At 48.8% G+C, this 16,646-nt stretch overlaps 1 long non-coding RNA gene across 1 annotated transcript in view; it reads left to right on the forward strand.

Annotated features, from left to right (window-relative positions):
• Positions 1-1,315: 1,315 nt before the first annotated feature.
• Positions 1,316-16,646, forward strand: part of LOC125760356 (uncharacterized) — a 47,553-nt gene continuing 32,222 nt past the window's right edge. Inside the window, exon 1 of the long non-coding RNA XR_007417918.1 lies at positions 1,316-1,486. This is a non-coding gene — a long non-coding RNA (uncharacterized LOC125760356). The remainder of the gene's footprint in view (positions 1,487-16,646) is intronic.

Below are 16,646 nucleotides of genomic sequence, written 5' to 3' on the forward strand. Positions count from 1 at the left end.
AGGACTTTCTGGAGGTTATCAGCACACGATGCAAACTTCTGCATGTTCTCTGCTTTCACCGCAATGTCTACGTTGAAGCCATAGCTGAGGTCCCATCGCTCTCTCGGGCGGCCGCGTTTCCTTACGCCAGTATTTTTGTTTTGGTAATGCCGGCTCTCATGCTGCAGGAGTTAACTACTAGTCTTAGCTAATATAACACTCTAATAAGTTGCTATCATATTGATTGCTTTGCTCCTGCTGCGAACTGACTTTTTAACCCCCCACGCGATTAATGGTTATTGTTTTTGATTGTTTTAATTAGTGTTTTGTAATGTATTGTTTATTTGTTTGTTTATCTAGTTAGTTATTTATTCAAATGCCTTACCGGCCAATTGAAGGTCATAGAGTTGTGATAATATACGTGAATTATAAGTATTAGTGTGGCCATAATTTGTGCACTTGTGGAATTTCTGCTTCAGGCAAAATTTCACTTCGCAAGTACATTCATTCATTACTTATTCGTTAATAAACCACCTCAGGTGCAATACCTAAGGGGTGGCATTACAGTACTGAAAACATTAGCGAGGCGAAAAACACAGACATTTCTTCAGTGAATGTACATGAACAAATGACAATAGCATGTCGTTAGAAAACTTAAAGTTGCGCGCACCACGTGAACAGAAAAATGACAAAAAAAGGCGAAGACTGCCGATGGGACGTCCGTCTGAACTTAAATGAGTGCAAAATAAAATCCAGCAAATATAGGAATTAATCTGTATTCGCTACATAGGAAGTCACCGCATAGAAAGCCATCTCTCGCATTGACAGGTGAAAATTCTTTTCTAGGAATTGGCGCAATCTGAGGCACGCGCAAGATTTCGTTCTCGCAAACTTAATTTTAAATGAACTTTGATACCACCGTCGTGCATCGAAAGCTATTTCTGATAACCTGCGCCTGTCTATCTATTTTTGTGTTTTTTTTAATAATCGCTCTCCGTCAGTAAATATTTGAGTGGCCGGATTTCATGAGAGTGGAATGAACGACGAAAGCGTAAAAAACACCGGTACCTAACCGACATTTAACGGAAACATCCTTCCCAAAAAGAAAGAAAAACAAACTAAAATATTCAGTCCATCAAAGAACAAACAGAAACACATTTCACCAAAGCTAACAGCACCACATAGGTACTTTTCCGTTGAGACATGCTCGCTAATATGCGTTAACGGAATTCTGCATTATTTCCCAGATAATGATTTAGTTACCATGCGCCGTGCGTCAAAATCACAGAGGTTCGTGATGCCATACATAACTCGTTTTTATGACAATTGCAGGCTCTTTTTCTTGATAGAAGCTGCAATTCATATAAGCCGTGTAAATGGGGGCAGTGCTGCGTAAGAAAGGACAAAAAAACAACTTGTCGTCCTTCTGCGCGTTATGGAGGACGCTGCACGAACACTTCTTCCCGTGGAATTTATCAGAAGCACTGCGATTGTTTCTTAAACCAAGGTAAGCGTACACGTTTTATCTTTGGTGCTCAGAAAGCATGTGGAGGCTGCTCTGACAATGTGCACTCTATCGATAAAGCACGCATCAACGGCGTGCTTCCATGCCGTGTCCATGAAAAAACAGAAGTGACGCGCTGTGTAATCCGGTGATGAACGAATGCAGCCGTGCATCAACCCAAGAACGCATCGAAGCGTTTGAGCAGAGGCGCGCGTGTGTTTCACGCCATGGTTTCATGTTTGGCGTCCTTCGCGCGTTTTCCTATTTAGAACGCAGCTCTTAGGCGCCCGTTCCCGCGTTGAGCTGCGTTGCCGTTGTCGGCGTAAGGAGGAGTAAACATTTTATTCAAATGGCAAACTAAGGTTCCCGTGGTTGGAGCCCCTTTTCCAGGGCCCCACTGGCCCGAGCGGCTCGCTTGGCCTGGTCCAAGGTTGCCTGCTGGCTTCCCAAGTCCTGCCGGGTGAGTCGCACCTCCCACGACCTATCGAATTCGTTGCGTGTGATGAGTGGCGAGTTGCCCTCTGCTGGTCTTTGTCGGCAATTCCAAGTGATGTGAATGACTGTTGGTGTGTCGCCACACCAAGGGCAGCGGTCAGCGTATTGGGACGGCCGCATTTTACTGAGTGTGTGTATGTTCGGATATGTGTTTGTCTGTAGGCGTCTCCAGTCCCTGGATTGCCAGCTTGTCAGTTTAGGGTGGGGTGGCGCCATCGTCTGCCGCGCCCGTCTTTGGCTCTCGAGGATATCTCGCGGCAGCGTAGGTATGAAGTAATCCGCCCGGGTCGGCATGTCCGCGGCTCGGAAAGTTAATGCTCGAGCCAAGCGGTCCGCCCGTTCGTTTCCACCTACACCTTCGTGAGCGGGGCACCATGTGATGCCGTGGTCTTCTTGGAGGTTGGATCCTAGTATGCGTAGGACGCTCTGGGGAAGGACGCCTCTGAGAAACAGTCGACAAGCCTCTTGTGAATCTGTGATAACGTGCGCAGATTGTCCGTTGCCCTCTGCTGCCCGGATGGCTAGTGCTATGGCCGCCGCTTCTGCTACGGCGATGCATTCTTCGTGCGTATTGTCGCCGACGTGATCGCTTGGTTTCCATTGGTGACGATCGCTGCAAATGCTTTTTGCCTCGTTGGGTATGGGCTGGAATCTGTATAATAGATGTCTGGGTTATTTCGTAACCGTTCCAGCGCCACCGCTCTTGCTCGTCTGCGGCCGGCATTAACCGTCGGGTGCATGTTTTTCGAGATCGGAGCGACGTGTATGTGTTCCCTAACTTCTCTGGGTATTTTACGTGTCTCCTCACCGCAGAACTGTGGTGCCAAGGGGTAGTGAAGCCTCTTTAGCAATGCTCTGCCTTGCATCGTCGAGTTGAGTCTTTCTCTCTGCGCGATCAAAGGCTGCAGCGTGTTCGTCGTATGTATTATAATTTCCCAAGCTTTCCAAGCGCTCTGTGTCAGTGCAGTCGGGGAGGCCCAATGCGGCTTTGTAGGCAATGCGTATGAGTATGTTGACCTGCTCTGATTCCCATCTGCGTGTGAGTTGGTACGGGAGAGCATATGTAATGCGGCTAATGATGAAGGCATGTACCAGCCTCCTGGTGTCTCCTTCCGTCATGCTCTCATTACTGCAGGTTACTCTCCTTATGAGTCTCGCTACGCTCCTGGTTGTGCGTTTAAGTTTTTTTATCGTTGACGACACGCTGCCCGTCTCCTCTATCAGCATTCCCAGCACCCTGAGCTCCGACACTTGTTTTATCTGGTTTCTGTTCAGCTCCAGGTCGAAAGTTGGGGAGCGCGTGCGGCGGGTGTTTTTGGGCCTGATTTGTATGAATTCAGATTTTTCCGGAGTGCATGTCATGCCTGCCCTCTTGGCGTATTCGTCAATTGTGTCGACTGCTCTTTGTAGAGTTTCTTGTCGGTCTCCATAGGATCCTTTCGTCGCCCAAAGGGTGATGTCATCGGCGTAGATGGCTAATCCAAGTTCTGTGTCTTCCTCCAACATTAGAGCCAATTTCCGCATCCCTATGTTGAATAGTAGGGGGGACAGTATGGAGCCCTGTGGAGTGCCCTTATTCGCTATGCGAGCCCTGTCGCCTCTTAGATGGCCCAGGCCTATGGACGCCGTTCTGTTGTTTAGAAAGCTTTGCGCGTAGCTGTAGGTTCTCTCCCCACAGCCTATCTCTTGTAGGCCGGTCAATATAGTGTCATGAGATATATTGTCGAAGGCTTTCCGCAGGGCCAATGCAAGCAGGATTCTATTCATGCTTCCAGGTGGTGGGTTTAAAACTTCGTCCCGGAGGAGTAGGAAGACGTCCTGCGTAGAAATCCCCTGTCGGAAGCCAAACATGGAATTTGGTAGGAGATTGTTGTCCTCTAGGTACCTCCCAAGTCGTGCATAGATGACCTTCTCGAAAAGTTTACCCAGGCAAGAGGTTAACGATATTGGTCGGAGATTCTGGAGCGATTTTGGTTTTCCTGGCTTGGGTATTAGGATTATTTCTGCCTCCTTCCATTCAGGTGGTATAGATCCTCCTGTCTTCCAAATAGTGTCATTGAAGGACTTTGTTAGCTGCTCTAGGGTTTCGCTAGCTAAGTTTCTAATCATGGCGTTCGTGATACGATCCGGTCCGGGCGCAGTGCTCTTCTTAAACGATTGCGCTGCAGTGTACACTTCTGCGAGTGATATCGGCTCATCAAGGGCAGGGTTTGCCGGACCCATATTGGTTGTCATGGTTGTCCGTGTTGGCCTTTCTCCCAGGTACGTCTCTTGGAGCTGGCGAAGAAGGTCCGCGTCTGAGCCTGTGTAGTGATTAAGTATACGGCGGAGGGCGAGAGTGGTTTCTCTTCGTGTGTTAGCAGGAGTAAGCATATTACGAAGGAGTGCCCAAGTTTTCTTCGTGCTTAGATTTCCCCGAAGAGAGTCGCACAAGCTCCGCCAGTTAGCAGTGCACAGCTCTTGCGAATACGCATTGGCTGCCTCCGTGAGTTGCGCTATGCGCTCTCTGAGCTTTCGGTTGTGGCGCTGCTTCTTCCATCTTTTGGTGAGGCTGCGTCTTGCCTCCCATAAGTGAAGAAGATGGTTGTCGATGGCTGGGTTTTTTGGCGTTGTTTGAATTCGTTTAGTGGCTTGGTCCGCCGCCTCCCGTAAATACGTCGTCCAGTCTTTTATTGTGTTGAGGTCCTGAACATCAGTCTGGCATTCCCTGAATTTCCTCCAATCCGTGAGGCGTGCTGTACCGGTCGGCTGCCCTATTTTTGCCGTTTGTATAGAGACGCTGAGGATGTAATGGTCGCTCCCGAGTGTCTCGTCTAGGTTAGTCCAAGTGACGCCTCGTTCATCACTTACGAAACATAGGTCAGGAGCCGTGTCTCTAGCCACGCTGTTTCCCAGTCTTGTGGGAGAGTCTGGTTGCGTGACGAGAATGAGATCATGAGCCTGTGTTGCCTTCAGTAAGCTGGTTCCTTTTGCCGAATCCCTTTTGTAGCACCACTCTGTATGCCAGGCGTTGAAATCCCCTAGCAGTATTACTCTGTCACCTCGTGTCGCGCTGTTCATAGCGTGTGAGATAATGGGTGTAAAGTCCGCCTTGCGTTCTCGAGGAGAACTGTAGACATTCGCGACAATGTTCTTCGGGCGACCTCGCTTAACAGGCCATACTGTTGCTATTTGGTGTGCTATGTCAATTCCTGGTACAGTTTCTACGCTTACATCGAGATCCTTCCGAACCAAAATAGCCGTCCCCGTGTTGGTGTTTGTGTGAAGTGTGTATCCCAATACGGAGCGTTTTGGTGTGCCTGCTTCTTGCAAACATATGAGATCTGGCGCAATTGCGGCGGCTTGCACAAATTATGCTAGCGCAGACTCTTTGTTGCACAGGGAACGGCAGTTCCACTGCCATAACTCGAGATTCTCTTGGCGACGTGTGATGTGTCTAGCCATCATAGGGGCTCTCAAATGTATCCGTGTCAGTCGTTGCCAATACCTTAGGACTGCGGCCTCCAGGGCTTGAGCTTCCCCGTTTTCTTGATTTTTTGACCCCTTTGATGGAGTCGTCGACGTATCTCTTAAGATTTTCCAGCTCCGCAAACAAAAGTTGGAGCTGGGTTCCTATGCTGTGTAGCTGTCCCTCCACATTTTGCGCTTTGGGGGGAGCTGGTTCTGTTGCACCTGTTTGTATTTGTGTTTGTTGGCTTTGTTTGTTCTGGCTGATCGTCCTACTAGCCAAAAGTTGTTTGAGTGCTGCTACCTCTGCCTGTAGTGCGGCAAAACTGTATTTAAGTTGCTTGTTTTCTGCGATTATTCTTTGATATTCCTCGTGTTGTGTTATTGGGGTGGTCGTGTGAGATGCGACGTCAACCCATCTTACCGGCACAATTGCAGGTGGAGCTTGCTTCTGGTCCCACAGGTTCCGTGGTGGCTGTAATGGGAGTCTGCGATTCCTCTGCTTTTCGTCTCGGACTGTTTGTTGTTCTCTTCTTGGATTTTGACCTCGATCTTGGTTTGCGTGGTGGTGGAGACTTGGAGCAGGCTCGGGCTGCGTTTCGATCGTGGCGTGTAGGAGTACTGTGTCGGCTCGCCGATCGCGGCTCTCCGTCGTCGCTAAGCTCCGATTCCTCTTCATCTGATGAAAACCAGCGTAATTCCTTACGCTTAGGGCTAGGCGGGCGCTTTCGCGGTTGCCTGGCGGGCGCTCTCGGCTGCTTCAGTCGCTGTGTACAGCTGCGGTCACCTGTGACGTGTTCTCCGCCACACGAGGCACACTTTGGCACACACGCATGTCCGTCGGTCGGGTCTCTCGTTCCGCATATGCGGCAGACGCGAGCGTCCGGTTGAGGACACACATCTGTACGATGGCCCTTGCTGCAGCAGGTCTTGCACACTTGCACTGTGGCTCTATACGGGTGGCAGGCCAGTTCACCTCCGCAGTAATACACAAAGCGCGGGAGAGTCGGGCCACAGAAGGTGATCTTTGCACTCTTCGTTTCTCCCATCATGCGTGCTTGTATTATTTCCAAACCTTGCGTTCGCACTCGCAAGTTGGCCATTAGCGTTTCAGCTGGGGTGCGGGATGGTATGCCGTGTATCACTCCCATGAGGGCTTCTTCACCAGTCGCCGCGTACACGTTTACGGCATGTGTGCGACCGTTTATTGTGAGCGCGGTTATGCGACGAAGCCGCTCCGCCACTTCTTGCTTCGACGTGGAAATGATGGCTACGTTCGATCCCGGTTTTATGCGTAACAGAAAGTGCTCACCTGTTACGGTGCGTTGGCAAGCTGCGGTGACTGCCGCTGCCATATCCGGGGTAGTGATTGAGCGTAGTGGTAGGCCCAGGTGAGGCCTAATTACAATCTTAAAGTCGTCCTTTGAAAGCGGCGGGAGCTTGACCCCCTTTCTTCCTCGTGGTCTTGGTTGAGCTTCTTTTGTCTTCTCTTCTTCGGGTCTCTTCTGCCCCTGTTTCTTTGCTCTTGCTTGCTGTTTTTTCTGTCGTAAGGTGAGAACGGTGTGCCAGTCGTCCTCTGATGTCGTTCTCTCAAAGGCTTCGGGTCGACTTGCCGTTGGCATGTTGCCCTGGGCCTTGCTTGTCGAAGGTCCGGCGAGGTCCATGTCCTCAACCAAGGTGGTAGTCGAGGTGCCTGCTGCTGGTGGTCGTGTGGAAGCAATGGCTTGTGGCTCCATTTCTCGTTCAGGCAGCTGCGTAGTGGTCGATGTGGCTCCCTAGACGCCGGCGGCGTCGGAGCTGCCGCGCCGAGATGGCGTTTCGTGCAGCTCGTCCTTTTCGAAGGCCACTCTTTTCCGAAGTCTGCTGTCCGTGCGTTTGTCCGAGGTCCACTTGTTTGGTGTCCAAATGCTCCCCTGAACTTCACGGATCGTTTGGTGTCACTTTTCTGATGGTTAGAGCACGGCCGCTAAATAAAAAAGAGGTGCGGCCTGCCGAATGGGTGCGTTTTCAATGGGGGAACGCGTGACATACCGAGTTTTGAGACGCTACCGCGGGGGCGCTGCACATCGGTAAACCGCGGCCGCTAGTAAGCGAACGCTCGGGGCGTTGGCTTGGGCGAGCGCAAGCAAACACTCTTGCTGGAAATGAGCAGCCGTACGCTTGCTTACGAGGTAGAAAAGGTGCGGGTTTTTTGTTGCACAGGCTCTACCAGTGAGTGCTTAATGTGATTGGACATTTCACCATAACTTCGACGCCCAAGACCTGTCGCCGTGGTGGAGATCGGTAACTGCGAAGAAGTCGCACATTCACTTCGTTCACTTCAAGCAGTACGACTTCAAGGTAGAGCGCAAGGTGCTGCGACCGACAGCCGTGTCGACCATATTTTCATCTTTTCCAGCTTACAAGCTAGCCGCATCCTCATTGAAAGGTAGACCACTTGTTCGTGTTTTGCCTACTCCTTCGATCCATATAGAACAGCAAACAATATTAACTAGACGAGTGCCAGAGATCAAGAAAACAAGTTGTCATTCCCTTGCGTGCAGCAGTTGCTGAAACAGAAAGCGTGGTGAGTGGAATGACGTGGAACGCGGAAGGATTCTCTGGACTGGACGGCCGCCTACAGCCCTGCCGTGGAAGACCGTTAAAACGCGAGAGTTAAAACCCGATGAACCTCCAGTGCAGTGTGCAGCGCTGTGTGTCTTTCCGCCATTTCTTGTTTTCGTTTTTCATCTGCGCTGTTTCTTCAGGACGTGAGTACGCGCCAACTCGCCCAACTTGCCATTTTATTTATTTATTTATTTATTTATTTACAGATACTGTCAGCCCTTACAAAGGGCTATAACAGGAGTGGAAAACAATACATAATAACATAACAATCATTGTAGAATTTTGGTAGAATATGTAGGCAAGACGTTTGCATTTACTGTGTTTCACTCATGTAGTTCAATGGTAACAACTCATGTTGGAAACGGGTGTCATATAAAAACGGTACTTATTAGTGCAATGCGAAGCAGACATACACCAGATTTAGCAAGTATATACGCGGGAGATATTCCATGTACGCTAGTTTATTTTGAAGAGCAGAAAGTAATCACGCATCTCCAAAAAAGCCCCCGTAATGAGGAAGTCGTCCACGCAGATAACAAAAGCTAGAGCATTCAAACGACTGAGGACATCAACGAACAGCAGTGGACCACTTTTGTTCCCAGTCGAAGAAAAAAAAAGAACGATTGTTCAATAAAGTTTTACATTCATCCATCTATCTTGTGGCAGCGGCGCTGTACAGCACGCTTATAGGTGCGTCTTCATGGTAGCATGCCCTTCTCGCGTATAGCAGCAATAACCGCAAAGGAAACCATACTGATACGTTATCTGGTGTGTCTTGCGCATAAATAGAAGAAAGGCAATCACAGGTAAACGTGAGGCGACTGAAATGACCACTAAAACGAATGCATGCAGCCGGCTGGCCGCCTGTGCGAGCGGGTTTTCTTTACCGTTGTGCAGCGCTGCGGCGGCGGGAGCAAGAACTAGCGCTGTCACCGGCGCAAAAGAGCGTTCGGCAGGCCGCACCTCTTTTTCATTCAGCGGCCGTGGTTAGAGGCACTCTTCCAGCGAAAACACATGAAAAATGTGGAGCGCGACGTGAGCCACGCAGCGCTCGTATAGACGCTCGACGCGTTTTTCTGTCGGCGTAACTGATAGAGCGAACGAGCATGAAAGGGCCCCTAAGCCACCAACAGACGCTCACCTGCTCCTCTGCGTGCCTTTGCTCTATCGACAACAGCAGCAACAGCCGTCATGACGTCACCTGTACGATTAGGTGACGTCGAGAGCAAGAGACGCTGTCAGTGGGCGAACAAGAGCCTGTTTTCTGCTGGCAGATGCGCGCGCTTCTTGACTTTCCACCTCGGACGCTGAGGAAGGGCACTCGGAAAGGTGGATAGAGGAGCCGACGAACGCAGCCTATCGAAGGAAAGAGTGAACCGAGAAGCGCGTGCAACTCCGCCAGCGTTCGCAGTAGACTCGTGCAGAACTGCAACGCCACAACTAAATTTCGACATCTGGGTGGTTTAGGGGCCCTTGAAAGATCACATGACTGGGTTGCGCGAAAAAACACGGACGAAGAGGAGTTCACAGGACGGGCGCAAAACTTTAACTGTGAAACGGAAGGCCAAAGCATGAAAGACAGTGAACACTGTGTTAGCGTCCGGAATACCTCGTGAAAGCTTGAGCGTCTTGTGACATCGCAACGCATCCCTCTCGCGCACGGGCATGAGAAAGTGGGTTGGTTGGCTTGGGAAAAGAACACGACGAGCACGAGACTCTGAGCCACGCTCCGTGTGACGCACAGCGAAGGGCTGCAAATGAAAAAAAAATCACAGCATATCCACAGAGTGAATGATGATGAGTGGGCGAAGCTGCGGAGGTTCATAGGTAAACCGTGAATCTTCCGTGAATTCTGCCCAGTACATCATCATCGACGTGAGATCGCGCGCGTTTATACTAAAGGTTCGATGAGAGTTATGACGACTTGCAGCTGACTTTAATTTTACATGTACGCTGTGAATTTCCATTGTTTAGAAAACCATTGCTTTGGAAAACATCTGGCGTCTTTCGCTAAGCAGCTGGCGTCTTTTCGTTTTGCTTTAGAAACACCTGGCGTCTTTTCGTTTTGCTTTTAGAAAACATCTGGCGTCTTTCGTTGGTTTATTTCATCAATCAACGGCGTTTTGAACAAAATGTTTATTGTTTAATCACGCACAGGAGAAATCTCACCAGGCACTACCTTGGAGGTAAACAATGGCTGCTAATGGGAATGAGAGACAGAATAAGTCGGCTTTTAGCTAACACTTACACTTCTACTTCTACTAACGTTTCCTACTGGAACATGTCAATGGCTGCTAATAGGGAATGAGAGATAGAATAATTCGGCTTTTAGTTAACGCGCACGCTGCGAATTTTTTATTGTTCAACAACGCACAGGAAAAATCTCCCACCGGCACCACCTTGGAGGTCAAGATCTGGTACTAGCTTTACGACTGGTTACGCACTACGACAGGGACGAACGGGTGCCGCTTTAAAGGGCCCTTCACCAGGCCACATAGCAAATATTAGTTTGACGCTGGAAGTTGTGTGCCGAATGAAAAGCCGCAAGAATTTTTGAAACCTGTTCATTACGAGCTGAGAAAAACAATAATTTAATAATAATAATAAGACATTTGTACCAGGGGCGTAGCCAAGGGGGGGGGGGGGGGTTGGGGGGGTTCAAACCCCCCCCGAATTTTTTTAGTTTTGCTTGCGTATATATACACGCACACATACAAACGCACGCACGAACATACATAAAGTATGGTTGAACCCCCCCCCCCCGAAAAAAATTTCTGGCTACTCCCCTGATTTGTACGGGCATGAGAGTGGCGGTATCATGAGCCAGTGCCGCATTAACGTTTACTTGGACGCGGTAGAATAAATGAGCATAACGAGTGCTCGAACGCGCCAGAACATTACTTTCGTTTCCAGGGCTGGCGTCTACTAGATTCGCTAACCGCGGGGATAGGAACGCATGGGAAAGGGAGGCACATTAGCCCCGCATCTCGCTGCAATTCACGAAAAAGGAAAAAGACGCACACATTTCCTTTGTGTGTCTCATAATTTCTCTCAAGTTATATTAATCTATTCAAGCAACAAATTACACAAACTACACATGTCGTCTCAAATAATTATCGCAGTGTCGCGTGCTACTGTTGGCGACGTCAGAGCACAGTGGTCTACGTAGAGGAGCGACGTCACAGCAATACCATCTACGTAGGGCCATTTTAGGGGCGAAGCTCCTTAAGGCGGCACCCGTTCGTCCCTCGTAGTCGTAGTCGTAGTGAGTAACCAGTCTTATGCTTTGACCTCCAAGGTGGTGCCGGTGGGAGATTTTTCCTGTGCGTTGTTGAACAATAAAAAATTCGCAGCGTTAGCTAAAAGCCGACTTCTTCTGTCTCTCATTTCCATTAGCAGCCATTCTTTACCTCCAAGGTAGTGCCTGGTGCGATTTCTCCTGTGCGTGATTAAACAATAAAAATTTTGTTCAAAACGCCGTTGATTGATGAAATAAACCAACGAAAGACGCCAGATGTTCTGTAAAAGCAAAACGAAAGAACGCCAGATGTTTCTAAAGCAAAACGAAAAGGCGCCAGCTGCTTAACGAAAAACACCAGATGTTTTCTAAAGCAATGGTTTTCTAAACAATGAAAATTCACAGCCTACATGTAAAATTAAAGTGAGCTGCAAGTCGTCATAACTCATCGAACCTTTAGTATAAACGCGCCCGATCTCACGTCGGTGATGATGTACTGGGCAGAATTCACGGAAGATTCACGGTTTACCGATGAACCTCCGCAGCTTCGCCCACTCATCATCATTCACTCCGTGGATATGCTGTGATTTTTTCTCATGTACGTCATCCCCTCATTCTCTCAAGCGCACGCCCGCGAATGGAAGGGCAAGCAGCGTTCACCATGAAATATGACCCATTTCCGCGGCGCGTAGCGTTGCAAATTTTGGCAGAGGTGATCGTGAACGCCCAGTGTATGCATTGCGCTCGTTAGCTCAAAATTGTCAAACCTGGTGAGGGGCCGTTTAAGGAGCTTCGCCCCTAAAAAAAAAGAAACGAAAGCAAATACACGCTCAGCGATCCAGACGCACCATAACAGGCGTATAACGGCGTGTGTTTGTAAAACATAAAACATCTTCCATTACTCCTTGTTGTAAAAACAGGAAAATTGTGCTGTTTAGTGGTAAGGAGATTGAACTACTTCTTCATGCGAACTCATCTACTGCAAGAAGTCTACACTCGCAGATGTTGAGGGAGTACTGCAAGAGTAGAGCGACTGTATTACTCTCGCCAGAGTTCTTTAACGCCGTGGGGGAGTAGTGGAGAGTTAGCTGCGGAACCTACTGTTTCCCTGAAGGCCGAGTAAAAATGATCGCGAACTCAATGCTACTCAGGCAGTGTTCCAAATCCACGGAACTCCCACCCCGACGTTGCGTGAACAGGGTCGGGAACTCCCTCCTAAGCACATGCAGTACAAACTAGAGCAAGCTTCTGGCCGACGCCGCACAGCGATATATAACGGTCTCTTAACCATAATCCTCCGAGCGTAGATGCCGCAGATGTCACTTTAATTTGCAAGTTAATAGGATAGCTTTGAGTAATAACAAAACAAAGTGTTTGTGATCGTAAACATTTAGTTTCTGAAACGCCAGCAGAGGCAGCTTCGAAGCCTCGAACATCGGCAACGTCTAACGCGTCGCCCAACTTAGTTTACGACACAAAATAATTGCCACTGGAATAAGGTAGACACTAAAGCATTATTCCAATAAAAAAATAACCGTGAAAAAAAAACCGTCTGGCAGGAGGAATCGAACCTGCCACTCTCACATTCTCAGCCGAGGTCTCTACCACTATGCCATGCTCCAATTTTTTTTCTTTAATGCATGATAATAATGCCATCAAATCTCGCCATCTATTACAACATAATTCATCGCTTTAGAACTAAACTCACATGCACATATGCACAAAACACACATAATGCTCCGACACAACAGCCTCGCCATAAAAAGACTAGTCAAGACAGAGTTCACCGCTCGACTTCATCTTTACGCGATCTTCCTTTTGAAATGAAGTTCGTGTCTTCATAACACATGAACAGCTGACGACCACGAATGACATTCAATAATGTGTATTTTCTCGCGCTATCGACGATACACCCGCACAGCGCCTGTGTCAGTGTACTGATTTGCATCTCAATCGATAGGTCTGTGTCTACGAAGTGCCGACAAGTGCACCCGGCGGCTTTCGGTGGCTGCCGGGGTGGGTTTGCTGAAAGCGGCGTCGTAACGATGCCGATCGCTTCTTGTACGAACACCGTAGGCAAGGAAAAATGGTTCATTCAGGTTAACCGATACTAAAGCTCTACTGTACACTCATTTTTACACGTCGGAATTGCGTATCCTTAAACCCAGAAGCACCGACAACATGTCCACACGGACTCCGAGAGTGCGACACGCCTATTTTTGCTGGGAGTCGTACGGCGCATATTGAGTGCGACCGATCTCGGCGCAAGTGGCTGACGAAGGCCGAAAAATACGCATTTTATCGTCGAAAGCTTTTCACTGTTACGTTAAAGTGCAACCCAGGCTGAGCGAAAGTGCGAGAATCGCCAGAGATGCGTTTGCATTGTGGTTACGTTGACCGGCGTTGCTTTTCTGGCGTACATGCCGTGCCTGCTGCAGCACCGCATGTCCTATCGGAGGCCAGATCGTAACGTCATAAAGTATTCATCAGCCAGTCCTGGTAAAAGATCGTCGCAAGTGTATTTGTAAGCGCGTGGCTACAACTATTAGACATGGCCATGTGCGGCTGTACGGCATTGAGTCGATATCATAGAGTCCCAGCTGATATTTGGAATTTACGAATGAAAACAGTGTTGAATATTATGCTTTTTTATAGTAAAAGATGGATGTGCCAGTAGTATCCCAATAGCTCATTAGATATTTACACGTGTTCCGTGTATATTTGCAGTGTAAATATGCACAGCAGAGCTGTTGCCACCGGCACTGGAAGGGGTTATATATACCGGAAACATCATGGATATATATAAATGTACCGGTTACCGGGTGTATGGTTGTGTGCAGCGCCAGTAGTGCATATGTTCAGTGTTGCTGTGCTGTGTATGAATGAGTGTGCGGATGTGAGTTCTGTGTATGTGTGAGGTAAGCTTGAGGCATTTCAGCCAGGTTCACTGTTACATTGTAGAAAACGCACGAAGGTTTTCTTGTGTTTTTCCTTTTATTAGACGTTAATCCTAGCGGCAAGAGTGATTCTACTCTTGGAGGGAGTTCATGCACTCTAGCCCAACCAGTATTGTTAAACTATGCGAGGGAGTAGCGTAATTCTCGCCGAGAGTGTATGTACTCCATTTCAAAAGCGTGACTCTACTCTGGCGACGGAGCTTGTTCACTCAGGTTCAGCCAGAGTACCAGAACTCTGTCGAGGGAACGTGCCTACTCTGTGCAGCAGAGGTCCCAGCACTCCTGAAAAGGGAGTGAAATATGGGACAAGCGTTTACTCTCGCAAAGAGAGTTGCTAGCGCTCTCTTGCCGCTGTGAGTGTAGCTGGCTTACACAGCGCTCCACGTTATGCGGGAAGAGGAGCCTGTAATGCAGAGTGGTGTGCGTAAGACTGGAATGCTGGCAGTTTATGTGGAAATATATACCGAATGTTACATTGCTGCAGCTGCGGATGGTCGAAACTTCCAACACACTTGGTGTTGGCGGAACACGAAAATGCGCTCAGAATTTGTATTAGGTTGTATCGTAATTGTCGGTGAATTTTTTATCGAAACAAACAACCACGCATATTTCAGCACAAAACACTCATTCTGGGAAACGGTTGCATGCGAAGCAGTCAGTTAGTAGCTGCGTATGCTGCCTTTTTTGGCTTTGAGTAAAGCGTACCAGGTGGATCGACGAGATTTTGTAAATGCAATGCAACTGTGCTAATTATGAGCTTATCAGGCACGTCGACTACACTGGCGTTTGAGGGGTAAATTATGGTTTGACAACATGAGCACTCGTGTTAGAGCACAGACGTCAGTTTTATCGAAATTAAGTGCACGCTGCGGGTCGATGACGTGCATATCGTATGTGAAATTCACTGGCGCATTCTTCGAGGGTCGAACAACGCTTGAATATACCTTGATTAGCCGTAGGAGTATATATGTAATGTTTAGTAGACTGTTATTAAAGCAGAGCCAACAGTGGAACCACACTCGAGGTTAACCCGACAAGACGCCTCTATCATCGTAGAATTACATGCGTAATGTTTATTAAGTTTATTAAGGGAGTGGAAGAAATATCTTCCACTCCCTTCTACATTGACAGCGGTTTAGCCAGCAGGGAGAGTTTCCCTCCGAAGGAAAAGAAGAGCAAGCAAGGAGAAGGCGGCTTACTCATACGTTCTAGGCGGCCGCACACTGAAACGAGCTCCGGCTCCTCTGTGCTCACACAAATGGGTTGAAGCAGTGAATGTGGTTCGGAGCTACACGAGGACTACTATGGGAGACCAGCGCTGGATAGGTGGCGCGCCGAAAAAGGGCGCCTGGCGGGGAGTCGCGACATAATTCAGCCGCTCCCATGGCCTCCGCGCCGCCGGCTAATCTCGGAGGCCATGCCGCTCGCGCTCAGACGACCGGCCGCACTGTACCGCGGTGAGCGCACGCGCGTGCGCTGTTCCCGTGCTTCATTTTGGCGCGAACAGCTCGAGCAGCCATTGCGCCAGTAATACTGCTCTAAGGTTTAGAAAAAAAAACAAGTTTGTCTGAAGGCTACTTTATCAGGAAAGCACTGGAAAACGGAGAGAAGCCCGCAAAGCAGACTACGTCTGTGCACACGGCGTCGAAGAGACAGTGCTGTGCCGCGGTGGCGACTCCGTCGTCACCATTTTCTGGTTGTGTCCTGGGATTTGTGTCAAGCTAGTGCAGGCTCACAAGCCTCCATTGATAAGTACGTGCTGCGTCGATACCAGCTGCCCACTATTGCAGTAAAAAAAAAAGTAAGAGGCAAGGGGTAGCTACGTCAACGTTTTTCTGCCGTGGTATGTATGCCCAGCCCGCGGTATGTATGCACGCGGACGTTGATCAAGCAAACCCCCGTGCTAGCATAGAATGTATGGTGTCGCGCTGTTATGCTCGAGGTCGCGGGATAGATTCCGGACCACGGTGGCCGCATTTCAATGGGGTTGAAATACAAAGAACACCCGCGTACTGAGATTTATGTGCACATTAGAGAAACCCAAGCGGTCAAATCTAATCCTGATTCTCACACTACGGCGTGCCTCATAATACCTTGTTTGGCACGTAAAACGCCAGCAATTGTCGGTGTTGATCAAACACGTTCATTCTAAGCAGACACAGGCAAGCGAAAAAACTAACACAGTACGTTAGGCGAATTAAACGGCGAGTAAAAATCCAAGACATTTGACCCTCTTCTAGCGAGCATAAATTGCGATGTCACTTCGCCGCGGCAGCCAATGCACAAAGAAGCTTTACCGCATCGACTGACTCCAGAAAGCTACGATTAGAGTAGTCCACTGCGTTGTTCGTGACAACAACTCTGTCTGTAGCACAAGTGAAGTTCATCGGAGGCATCCATCGCGTGCGTATTTCTCATA

This window comes from Rhipicephalus sanguineus, chromosome 11 (assembly GCF_013339695.2).
Source record: "Rhipicephalus sanguineus isolate Rsan-2018 chromosome 11, BIME_Rsan_1.4, whole genome shotgun sequence".
In the NCBI taxonomy this organism is placed as follows: Eukaryota; Metazoa; Arthropoda; class Arachnida; order Ixodida; family Ixodidae; genus Rhipicephalus; species Rhipicephalus sanguineus.